Here is a 13,423-nt window from a genome sequence, read left to right as displayed (position 1 = left end):
TTATAGCTTACACTATTTTATTTAATATACCCATTTTATATTATACTATACTTTTCTATAGTAGAATTTACAATATTTAATTTTGTAATACCATTTTATATTACATAATATATTAATGGTCAAGGAATAGAGGAATAATTTGCATTGTAATAACTTAATAATATATAATTTAGCACTTTTTTATATCATCTTATATTTTATTCATTAAATTTTGACATAATCTACATTGTTGCAATACGTAATAATTTAATACATACATAATATAATAATAAATATATGATGTATTATTATTTAATTTTATCGCTATAAAAATATTTCATCTGTCATGAAAAATATCCAAACATGATTTTACACAATGAATCTAGAATAGTCAGGACGGAAGGACAAATTTGTTCAATTTGAGAAAAAATTATCACAACTCATCTTAAAAGAAAATCAATAAACATTGAGAGGATAATTGCAGTCATTAATTAGCTTGACATCATTATTTTCTAAACACAAAGTAAGGTTTATACTCACAATACCTTTGGTATAACGTACAACTCTTTGATATGTTAGACCACTTCCTTATTGGACTCAATAATGAACTAGTCTTTGATATTTTACATTTTTCGGCAAAGAGTATCTGTTTTTAGAGTCGAAACGCACGTCATTATGCTTGTCAACCTAAACATTTTATTATTGCTCCGATAAATAACCTCATCTTTAAATATTATATATATTATTAAAAGATAAATAGATATAAATAAAGTAAAAATAGTAAATTTAATGGTTCATTGTTTTTTTTTTTCTTTTTGCATTACAAGGGTGTCAAAGACCCAATAACAATTAACTAGATGTGAGGAATTTGAACTCCTGATCTGTTAGCCAAAATATTTTTTTTCTTTTTGCATTACAAGGGGGTCAAAGACCCAAGAACAATTAACTAAATGTGAGGAATTTGAACTCCTAATCAGTTAGCCAAAATAAGAGCCCTTATTTCACAATGAAGCAAAGAAGCTGAAAAAAATCAACTGAACAATGTAAACGAGCTAGTCTATCGACAGGTTGGTAAGCTTATGAAAATATGGGATATCAGAAAGAAGCTCAAAGAGTGTAAACAAAGCTTAATGTCAATAAGGAGAGGATGACAAAGCCATCCATTAGAATTAAATGATCTACTTTGATGAAGATCTGAGATCCATTTGACCATAACGACCGAATCTGCTTCCAACCAAGTAGATTTTATCCCTTGGAACAACTGTTAACCTCCATACGCAGCTGAAATTAGTTCCATCCTGAGGTTTGGCTGCTCTGCACATCATTTTGTAAACATCTTTGGTCTTCAATGTAGTTGCACCAGCTAAATTCAAAACTAGCCTATCATGGACTCGGGAGGAACTTGACGGTGGAGGCCCCATGGTTTCGATACTCTACTGGCATGCATGACTTCTAGCTCTATACACATAATATACTTTTCCTCCTTATGATTTACTTCCTGATGGCGCTTTATGTCACCCTCATCGAGCTCTTCCGACAAGCTCCAACCCACGGTCACCCACCCTCCCTCCACTATCCTTCAATGTTACAAGTACATCATTTATATCTTCATCCTCTCCATCGGTCCTCTCTAGCTCCTCTTCCACCCTAGTACCATTAAAGTTGGTATCTTCACCTCTTGGTGATCTCATATAGGAGTTCCATAAACCATTTTACTTTTCATTTCTATAATTTCATAATTGTTTATTTACTTAATAATAATTATATGGATTAAAACTAGGGCTGGAGTAAAATAACAATGGGTGGGGATAAGGATGGGGCTACTGTATGGGGTGTTTGTTGAGTATGTCTTAAAGCTCATATGTTGTTAGTGGAGTTAGTAGGTATATAGACAATCCTGAGAAAATATATTGGCAAATTGTAAAATGGATTATGAGATATTTGAGAGGCTTTATAGCTATCAACTTAATCTATCATAGTAGTAATCAACTAATAGTGTTACAAACTATGCTGATTCTGATTATACAGGTGATTTGGATAAACAATGATCATGGATAGAATGTCTTTACTTTTTAGTTGCATTGCCAGTTAGAAGGTTATAATTTAATTCACAGTTGTTTTATCTACAACTAAAATAAAGTATATAGCTATAATAGAGAGAGTAAAGGAAGCTATGTGGTTGTATGGTCTCATTGATAGTCTTGGCTTATAGCAGCAGTTAACAGTTATGCACTATAGAATCCATCTTTTTGTGAGTAAATATCATAAAAAAATTGATCAACTTTTTCATTAACTAACTTATCCATTTCTCATACTTTTTAAAATGGATAAGTTACTTTCCATGATTGTATTTACCCATGAAATGAGAAAAAAACTTTATTCATCTTGAAGGTGGCTAAATCATTTTTTCATCAGTCAGTAAAGTAGGTATTTAATTTTATTTCTAAAATATCTCATTCTTATTTTCAATATCTCCATCATTCAATACCTAATAATTCAATCATCTATTTTATACAAACCTAAAAAGCATAAAGGGTATTACGAAGAATACAGATAAATTTTAGCACTTTATCTAGAAAATAGTAATACAAAAAATATGGATAACAAATTTTGAAGCCACTTTTTCATACATAAAAGAGTATGGATAAATTATTTTTTTATCTAAATATTTTTTAAAAAATATTTATTTAAAAAATATAATTTTTTAGATAAATTATTTATCCATAAAAGAACAGACCCACAATAACCAAAGTACCATTCACTTGACCAAAAATTTAATGTATCATAAATTGATCAAGTATATTGATGTCATGTATCATTTCATTCAGGAGATCATCAATAATGACATTATTGCAACTTAGACTATAGCTACCATAGAGAGTACAACTGTGATACGTAAATGAAACCACTTTCGATTGATAAGTTCAAGTATTGCATGGATGTGATGGGTGTTTGCCGAGGTTGATGCCTTTAAATGCAGATGTGGAAGAGATGGTGGAAAAGATTTTGATTTATTTGACTTGGTAAATTTTAAACTAAGATGGAGATTTATTAAGTATATCTTAAAGTTTATAAGTTTTAAAAGGACAAGTTGATATCAGTTCTAGAAGGTCAACTTCGGATACTAGTGCAACTCCATATCAATTTAGGACACCAATTATATATTTGTCTAAATTGATTATCATAAGAATACCGGTTCGAGTCTAAATCAACTTACTTTATTATACATATTCCTTATAATCCTAACAGGAAAGTACAATTGAGTATCTTAGAGATTTGATATATTATGGGCTAGAGTTTGAAGTCATTTTGTACTCTATAATTTTCATTTTTTTTAATAAAATTTTAACATATTTTTATATATAAATATAGGTTAATAAATCGAACCACATAAGCTCTCGCCCTTTTCTCCTATTCCTTCTTATTTGTTTGTTCTCACTACATGCAACAAGGGAGGTGGCTGCATAGCTGGCGGTGTACTTTGCAGTGGAGGACTACTTTGACTGCTAGATCCACTGGTGGATGCAAGGCAAGTGGGAGGTGTGAGAACATTCACGAGTGTACCACAAGTTCACTGCATCCATTGGCTTCGCGATGCACTGCGCCCATTGCACCGAGGTCATCATCCTCGATTTGTTGGTATTTTTTGGAGTACTTTATTCAAATGATATAAATATAAAATTTTTTTATCCAAATGATGTAGGTTCCAACTTATTTATCAAACTAATGCAAAATTAAAAGCACCATTTGAAATGGTATTTTCTCCCTGAGAAAATGCCATTCCAAATGGCACTTTCTGCCTAATCAACCCAACCCTCCTCAGCCTACATGGAACCTAAACAAAAATAAATAAATAAATAAAAGCACCATTATAAATGGTGCTTTTAGAAGTGTCATTGTGAATGGCACCATTGAGGCGGGGAGGGGGTGGGGAGTTGGCGTCGAGTAGGAAGGAGAAGACAGAGTGGGGAGGTCACTTTAAAAATGCCATTCGAAATGGCGCTTTTAAAAACATCATTCACAATGGCGCTTTTATTTTTTTTCCTTTCATTTGGATTCCACGTAGGCTATGGAGGGTTGGGCTGATTGCGCAGAAAGTACCATTTGAAATGGCATTTTTTCAGAGAGAAAATATCATTCTAAATGGAGTTTTTAGTTTTTACATTAGTTTGATAAATAAGTTGGAACCTACGTCATTTGGATAAAAAAATTTTATATTTGCATCATTTAATTAAAGTAACCGCATTCCTTAGCCCCATTGTTGTCCCCAATCACAACATCACCTTTTTGCTCAGCCATCTTGTGGCCTTAGAGACATGCTGCTTGCTACAAGAATTTTTTTAATTATAAATTATCAATAATTATTTATTTTATTTTATTAAAAATAGGTTGATTATATGATTCAAGTTAATGAACATGCATGTAAGCCTCATATTATTAGTGATCCTTGTATTTTGGGCTATGTGCACCTTATGTTATATGGTGTAGTTGGGGCGGCATAGTGTAGGCTTAAATCCGATTGGAGCCCATGATGGGAGGATTTGTTAGGATTTCTTTTTGAATGGCTAGGTCCCTCTTCACTTTCTATAAATATCATGAGATTAGTTCTCAGATTTGCCCCATCGAATAACTATCTATTAAGAGGAAACTAAAGAGAAAGACTTGGCTTTTGGTGTTCGTCTGAGCTATTATTCAAAATCTATGGCGAACACAGATATGTTTCCTAAATCTTGATTTATGAATTTCTATATGTAGAGATTTATTCTTGAATTAAGATTTTGTATTCTAATTTTTGCATGAGATCTTCGAGAAAATTCCAACAATTGGCATTAGAACACGATATTTTTTGTAAAGGATTAGAATCAAAATCAATATTTTTATAAGAGATTAGAATCAGATAAAGAATTGATTTGATTTGATGTAATCAATTAAAAAATTGAGAAAGAAGAGGGATGGATCTCCCCATGGCCGTACCCTCTTCTCCCTTCTTTCTCATCAATCAGACCAATTTTCGGTGGGAACATGCTCTGACGGTGATCGGGATGACCCGACAATGAGGGGCTAGTGGTTCCCATCTAGCTCCAAGGATCCAAACAAAAAAAAAATGAAAGGGGTCATTGACTTCTCCACACCATGCCCTCTTCTCCTTTTAAGGGTAGCCAATCGAAACTAGTGACCGATGGAGAAGGTTGGAAAGAGGATGATAGTTGGCCTCCCACCAACCATCGGACCACATAGAGGTGGGGAGTGCCGGTTCCAATGCCCTCTTTGCCCTATGAAATGGGGTTTTATTTGGCCGTCGGACTTCATGCCTACCAATGGCTAGCAGATCAGGGCTAGCAACCGACTGGGATGACCGATGGGTGGATGGTGGTCGATCTCCCACCGACCGTCGAATCGAAATCAAGCAAAGAGGGGTGCCGGTTTGGCCCCTTCTTCACCAGCCAATCGGGAGGGATGAAGCCCACTAACCGGTTTCAGGTTTGGATCTTAGGTTTGATCCAAGATCCAAATCTGATTTGATTGTTTGGTTATATATAGCAAATTTGCATATTAGTCCCTGGAAAATTATATATTTAAAAATAGTCCAACAAAAATTACATTTTAGTCCCTGTAATGTAATTTATTATATATAAATCTCTGCTGAAGCTTATTATTTCATAATAATCCTTCAAAACCTCAGTTTAGTCCTTAAAAAAGGTTTATTTCTGATGATAGTTCTCAAAAAATTAATTTTTTGATATTACTATAATTATGTGACATAATATACTATTTTCTGAGACATAATAACTTAGAAAATTATTTTGGCATGTAAGAGATCCTCTGGTAGCATGTACTTTCCTGAGTTGTGTATATATTTTTTATACTTTCGGCATTCCTTTTGGAGGTTACATTGGTTGAAACCTAAATTATTTATTTGAGCTATACAAATCTATTACTGTAGCTTTGGGATATGATACTACATTATAATATGATTAGTGGGATGCATATTGTTAAGTATCCCATTCCAGACTTGATCATTTGTGGGTATACATGTGGTTAAAGTATGCTGACTTGTATTTGTTTGGGCATTTATTTTTCTGTATGGATAATTTTGTGAGTTGGCATGAATATTTATCACAAAAGTAGTTTATTTATGTTAGTCTATGAGATTTTTCATCATGATAGAGATATTTTCTAGTTATGGCATACAATCACCTGCTCAAAGGAGGTTATTGTGTGTTTTAACTAGAAATTACATGGAGCTTTATGTCGTGAGGGTGCTCTAGCTTTCGGGGTCTATCTGCCCAAAGGGGATAAGCTTCTGAATGCTAAGGTATTTCTTCTTGTGATTTTATGTGAAGACTACTTATGCATATTGCATATTATGCCCAAAGAAAAATATGTGATATTATATTTGGGCTCTTGTTTATAGCTTATGTTGTTTATGTATATGCCTAATTGACTAATGTTCTGTATTCCCACCATTTGATTGTACAGTCTCATTCAGTGTTAATGATAACAATGTTGTCGTTGAAATTTTGACTGGATCAAATTATAAGAGGTGGAAGCAAGACATAAAATTTACTCTAGAGATTGCTGACATTGACCTGGCATTGCATGAGAATAAACCTGATGATCTCAATGATCAGAGTATACCTAAACAAAAGGATTATTTTGTCAAATAGAAAAAGTCTCATAGGCTTAGTTTGATTGCTATTAAGAAGTCTGTTTTTGAACATCTACTGAGTGGTCTATCAGAGACCAATAATGCTAGAGAACTATTTGATACTATAGGATGAAGATACCTTGTATCTGCGAATGTTGAGTTTGGATGCCTAATGAAAGAACTGACAACCATCAGATATGACAATATTGGGGGTGTTAGGAAATATATTTTAAAAATGATTCATCTCTCAACCAAACTTAAGGATTTTAAAATTGATTTGTCTAATTTTTTTTCTTGTGCCTCATGCTTTGAATTTCTTATTTGTTGAATTCTCCCAAATCAAAACTGCCTATTACACTCTGAATGAAATCTAGAGTGTTAATGACTTGATCACCACATATGCTGCTGAGGAAGAAAAGCTTAAGAAAGAAAAAAATGAGGGTGCCCTTATTTCCTTCCAATCCAAACCCCATTCTGGTAAGAAATCTGTGAATTATAAAAGATATAAACCTACTGCTCATAGAAAGTCTCGGGGATGCTAAAGGACATGGTAATAACCTGATCAAAATCATTCTGTAGGAGGCTCCAAAGCTGTCATTAAAAAAAATATCAAATATTTTCACTATAAGAAGAAAGGCCATATAAGGAGTCAATGCCATAAATTCAAATCTTAGATAGGAAAGAAAAAAAAATAGGAAGGTAAGTCCCTAGCTCTTATTTGTTATGAGTCAAATATAGTCAATGTCCCTATTCATTCATAGTGGATTGATAGTGGTGCCATAACTCATGTTGTCATTTCTTTACAGGGTTCATAAGCAAATAAAAATCAAGTCTGAAGAAGTTCAGACAGAAAGAAAATGATCTTGAAGTTGAAGTAGAATATATAAGAGTTATCAAGTTGTCTTTAGAGTCTGATTTTGAAACTTTCTTGGAGAGCACCTTTTATTTACCTTCTTTTAGAATGAATTTGACTTTTGTTTCCTCTTTAAATAGGCTTGGATTTAGTTTTGACTTTCATGATGGAAAGGTTAATTTGATGTTTAACTCTCAGATTATGGTATTTTGAATGATGGATTATATAAGTTATGTTTAGTTTGTGATTATCCCTATGCTTCTTTAAATGTTAAAAATATAGTTGTAAAGCATTTTAGGATTAAATATAAATCTTCTATATTGTGGCACAAGCGCTTAAGGCACATATCTAAGAAAAGAATTGATAGATTGATTAAGGATGATATCCTACCCACCTTAGATTTTAGGGATATGGAGACTTACATTGATTGTATTAGGGGTGAATTGACTAAGACTAAAAAAAAGGGACAATTCATAGTTCAGGCCTTTTGGAAATAATTTACACTGACATTTATGGACCTTATTCTTCTACAGTCTGTGGTAATATATATTTTATCATATTCATTGATAATTTTTTTTCGATATGATTATCTTTATTTAATTAAAAAAATTAGATGTCTTTGAAAATTTTAAAATCATCGAAATAGAAGTTAAAAATGATTGAGAAAGGTCATCAAGATCATAAGATCTGATCATGAGGGTGAGTATTATAGCAAACATAATATGATAGGACAATATATGGGTCCATTTGCCAAATGCTTACAGAATTATGGGATTGTTGCCTAATATATCATGTTTGGTAGCCTTGAGCAGAATGGTGTGGCCAAGAGGTGTAATCACATCCTTAAGAATATGATGAGGAGCATGATGAGTAGGTCCAACTTGCCAGAATATTTATGGGGTGGGACTCTTAAAATTATCTTACATATTTTTAATAGAGTTCTCAGTAAATCTATGCCTAAAATATCTTTTGAACTTTGGATTGGCAAAAAACCTAGCTTAACCATCTCTGAATTTGAGGTTGTCCTACAGAAGTAAGAATATATAATCCAATAGAGAAAAAGCCTGACCCTAAAACCAGTTGTTGTTTCATTGGGTATCTAGAACATGCTAAAGGATATAAGTTCTATAATCCTGGGAGAGATAACAAAATTATAGAATTACTGACTGCTAAATTTTAGAACTTGATATGATTGATGTTGAATCTTCTCGGACTGTTGATGTTGATAGTAGTTAGATTGAGACTGTCTTCATTTTTATGTCTATATCATATGAGAATGTAGTTTCTACACTATTGATAGAGTGGATGTTCAGGCCTCTGATCCTTCTGCTTCTGTTGGGAACCTTCAACCAATTCAGTCTGTTGAGGAGGTGCCATTAAGGAGGTCTGTCAGATATAGGAGATTTGTCGTTCCTGATGATTTATTTATCTATCTTGGGAAAAGTGATTATAACATTGGGTATGTGGTTGATCCAGTAACATATCATAATACTGTGAGCTATCCCCAGTCTGATTTGTGGATAGATGCTATGAAGAAGAAAATGCAATCTATGGTTTGAAACAAGCATCTTGGCAATGGTACTTAAAATTTGATGAGGCGAAAATCTCTTTTGACTTTGAAGAAAACAAAGTTGATCAGTCTATCTATCTCAAAATCAGTGGGAGCAAGTTTATCTTTTTTATTTTATATATTGATGATATCTTGCTTGCTAGTAGTGATTTTGGTTTACTTAGTGAGATTAAACAAATGCTATCTAGAATTTTTAATATGAAAGATCTTGGGGAGACAACCTTTGTCCTAGAAATTGAAATTCACAGGGATAGATCACTTCATTTGTTAGGTTGTCACAAAGGGTATACATTAACAGGCTTCTTGAAAGATTTAATATACACAATTACAAATCATGTGATATGCCTGTTGCTAAGGGTGTCAACTTTAGTAAAGATTAGTGCCCCATGAATATGCTTAAGAAAGATCAAATGAAGAATGTGCCTTATGCCAGTGCTATAAAGAGTCCAATGTATGCTCGGGTTTGCACCAGACCTGATATTGCCTTCATATTAAGAGTCCTTGGTAGGTATCTATTAAACCCAAGCTTCCAATATTAGGTTGCTGTAAAAAGAGTGATGAGATACTTACAAAAAATCAAGAACTATATGCTTGTGTATAGAAGATCTGATAATCTAGATTTGATGGGTTATTCAGATTCAAATCTTATCGGATGTTCTAATAATTTTAAATCAACTTCAAGATATATTTTTATATTGGCTGAAAGTGCAGTATCTTGGAAGAGCGTTAAACAGACCCTGACCACTTCTTATACTATGCAAGCTGATTTTATTGCCTGCTATAGGGATGCTACTCAAGCTATTTGGTTGAGAAATTTTATTACAAGGCTTCGGATTGTTTATTCTACTACTAGACCACTGGCAATTTATTGTGATAATAGAGCAGTTGTGTTATTTATGAAGAACAATAAATCTTCCAGTAGATCTAAATATTTGGAATTGACGTACCTGACAGAAAGAAATCTTATGAAGAAGGGGGACATAACTATTGAGCATATAGATATAGAGTCCAAGTTGGTTGATACTCTGACCAAAACTTTGAGGCTTATATGCTTTACAAAGCTTGTTGAAAATATGAACATATTGAATTCTTTTGATGTACTTGGTTAGTGAGAGTGATTTTATATTTATGATTTATTGATATTTTATTATTATGGATCTTTTTCATCTCATACACTTATGATGAATATTAATATATATTATTGATATGATAAATTAATGGCACATTTATATTAATTTTTTTGATTATGCGTACATATTTATTTTAGTACACTTGGAGATATCTCTTATTTATGTACCTATTATATAAAACTTGAGACCAGGTGTCGAGTCTCAGATATGTTATGCTGTCTCATCATTGGCACCATATTGAGTATGTGAGATAGAATAGTTGTTGTTGAAGCCGGCCATTAAAATTTCTCTTACTTATTTTGTATCCAAGCATGTTAAAGAGAAATTGAAGGATCGACAATAAAAATAGCATGTATTTGGATCACTTATGGATGCTATTTTCTTGCTACACTACCACACCAAGACTCATATCGATAGTGTTAGCGATGTTCGTAACCATGATAGGTCTTGTGTTAAATAAAGGATGCAATGACTCCTATGATTCAATATAATTAATACTATTAGACCGAGTCAATTCGAAGGTATTGTCCATGGATCATATATTTTTCAAAAATCATAGCCACGTACTGTATTTTTTGTTGTTCAGTCCGAGAGTTATTTTTAAAAATAAAATATTCTTAAAATTTTAAAATCATAATTAATGTTGCCCAAGTGGGAGAATATGAAAATTTTTCTAATTATAGGCTACCATTAATTATTTATTTTATTTTATTAAAAATAGATTGATTATATGATCTAGGTTAATGGACATGCATGTAAGCCCAATGTTATTAGTGATCCTTATATTTTGGGCTATGCGGGCCTTATGTTGGATGGTATAGTTGGGGTAGCATAGTGTAGGCCGGAATCCGACTTGAGTACCCATGATGGGAGGGCCTATTAGGGTTTCTTTTTGAATGGCTAGGTTACCTCTCCACTTTCTATAAATATCATAAGATTAATTCTCAGGTTTGTCCCATCAAATAGCTACCTGTTGAGAGGAAGCTAGGGAGAAGGACTTGGCTTTTGGTGTTCGTCTGAGCATCTGTGATTGATCTATTATTCAAAATATATGGCAAGCACTGGTATGTTTCTTAAATCTTAGTTTATGAATCCTTACATGTAGAGATTTGTTCTTGAATCAGGATTTTGTGTTCTAATCTTCTATATGAGATCTTTGGAAAAATCCCAACACTGGCAACCAAAGACTCTCTCTTTCTCCACCCTTCTTTTCCTTGGTTATTGGTTCATTCTTGCTAACTTTTCTTTCTTTTTTTCAGTTAGATCCTATTTGCTAGTTTGGTGACTTGTGTGCAGTAGAAATGTGGGGTAGAAGAGAACAAGTTTATACATTTAATTTTAATTATTGGTTGGGAAGTTAATTTGTGGTTTACTCTACTACTATTTATTCATTGGCTGAATTAATGATGCAAGATTCGCTAGAAAAGAGCGAAGCTATAATGGTAGAAAATCTGTCAAGGCTTAGAGTAATTAAACTGGAGAGACAGGTGTTGTTTCCAATTGAGAGAAATATAGTGTACGTTCCCTTTTAAAATTCATGCATGACAAATTATGCAAAGATACTGAATGTTTGTGTGAAAGTCATCTACACCTAATCTAAAGGCCTGTAGTCTTTATAGTCTATGTTACTTAGATATATTATGCAGCGAAAATTTCCCAGGATGAAAATATGAAAGGAACATGTCCTTTCACTATTCAATTCATCAATACATGACAACTGGTGGTGAAATTTTGTTAAGAACTCATCCTAACACTAATTATCTGATCCAAGGGGATCAGATTCAATTTGGACCTCTTTAGGCACTACACGCAGGACTCGATGTGTCCTACTACCACTACTAGTATTTGGAAAGTTCACAAACTCAATATGGACCATAAGTAAGTGATGGATAAGGTCTAAAATTAAGATCCAGTACATTAGGAGGCCAAATTATATGCCAAATTTTAAAAAATCATAACTTGATCATACAATATCCGATTGAGATGATTTTTTTTTGAAATTCAATATCTTTTTAAGATTTAAAATTTTGGGCCAATCTCCTAAAGAGGCTAAATCAAGCCAAAATTTCATCATTTTGGCTTTAAAATAGGCTGATCAAATCAAAATTTTTCTTTTTGAGAAAGATTTTGACCAGAGGTTATCTTCTAATTCTTAAAAAATTAGACAGAATTGAGATCTATCTTCCATAAAATTTTAATATTTTTCATGATCTATTATATTTATTATTTTTTAATAGATATAGTTTTATTTAAACTAGAAAGAAGAGTCCAATTCAACTTATTCCATGATGGACGTTCTTCTAAAAGATAAAAAAAAGAATCTAATCTGAATTATATAAGAGCAGACCTCACTATTATAAATAGTGACTTATGTATCTCAACTTGTATAGACAGGGAATAAAAATAAAGAGAACTAGATATTAAAACCTGTGTGATGCATGGGTAACGAAAAAAAAGATGAGTATATGAAAGAAAAATTATATATTTTATTAAAACTAAATAGAATAATAATTGAAACTGATTAAATAATTTAATATTGAAAATGATTAATAAGTAATTCTTTTCCTAATGATTAATATAAATTATTTTATTAAATTATAATAAATAATGTCAAATACTCAAAATACCACTTGTCAAACACTTAGAATACCACTTGTCAGAAGGTCACCAATCTGATCCTTCCTATTAAATTATAATAAATCATGGTAAACACTCAGAATGTCACTTGTCAAACACTCAGAATGCCACTTGTCAAAAAATCATCAACTTGGTCCTTCATTTTATATGTTATATTAGATGAAAAGGGATTTGAACTATACTTTCAAAAATTCTCCTCTTCTTCCATCTTTTTTTGTGAGATTCAAGTTGAACAGATTAAAAAAAATCTTTCTTCTTTCCGATTAGATTAAGGTGGTATCAAAGCTTTGATTCTCTACATCTATGGGAGATCTAGATACTCAAGCAGTACAAGCAGACATGAGAAGTTTTATCTATGCTTAAAGTGCATTGAAGGATAAAAGTGAGTATGGTGGCTAGATCTATCTCGATGGATTGATGAGATGAAGGAATATCTGATACAATTAGAAAAGATTGCCTAACTTTTCAAGATTGTATCTCAATTGGTAGCACCTTCAATACAAGCACCAACAGCTCATGTTGTAAAGCCATCTCCAATGTCTAGAGATCAAGATCTATCATATAGCAAGAAAGACCAACATTAGAAATCATCTTCGAGCAAAGCC

Source organism: Elaeis guineensis, chromosome 4, assembly GCF_000442705.2.
Source record: "Elaeis guineensis isolate ETL-2024a chromosome 4, EG11, whole genome shotgun sequence".
Lineage (NCBI taxonomy): Eukaryota > Viridiplantae > Streptophyta > Magnoliopsida > Arecales > Arecaceae > Elaeis > Elaeis guineensis.
Note: the sequence above shows the minus strand (reverse complement) of the source record.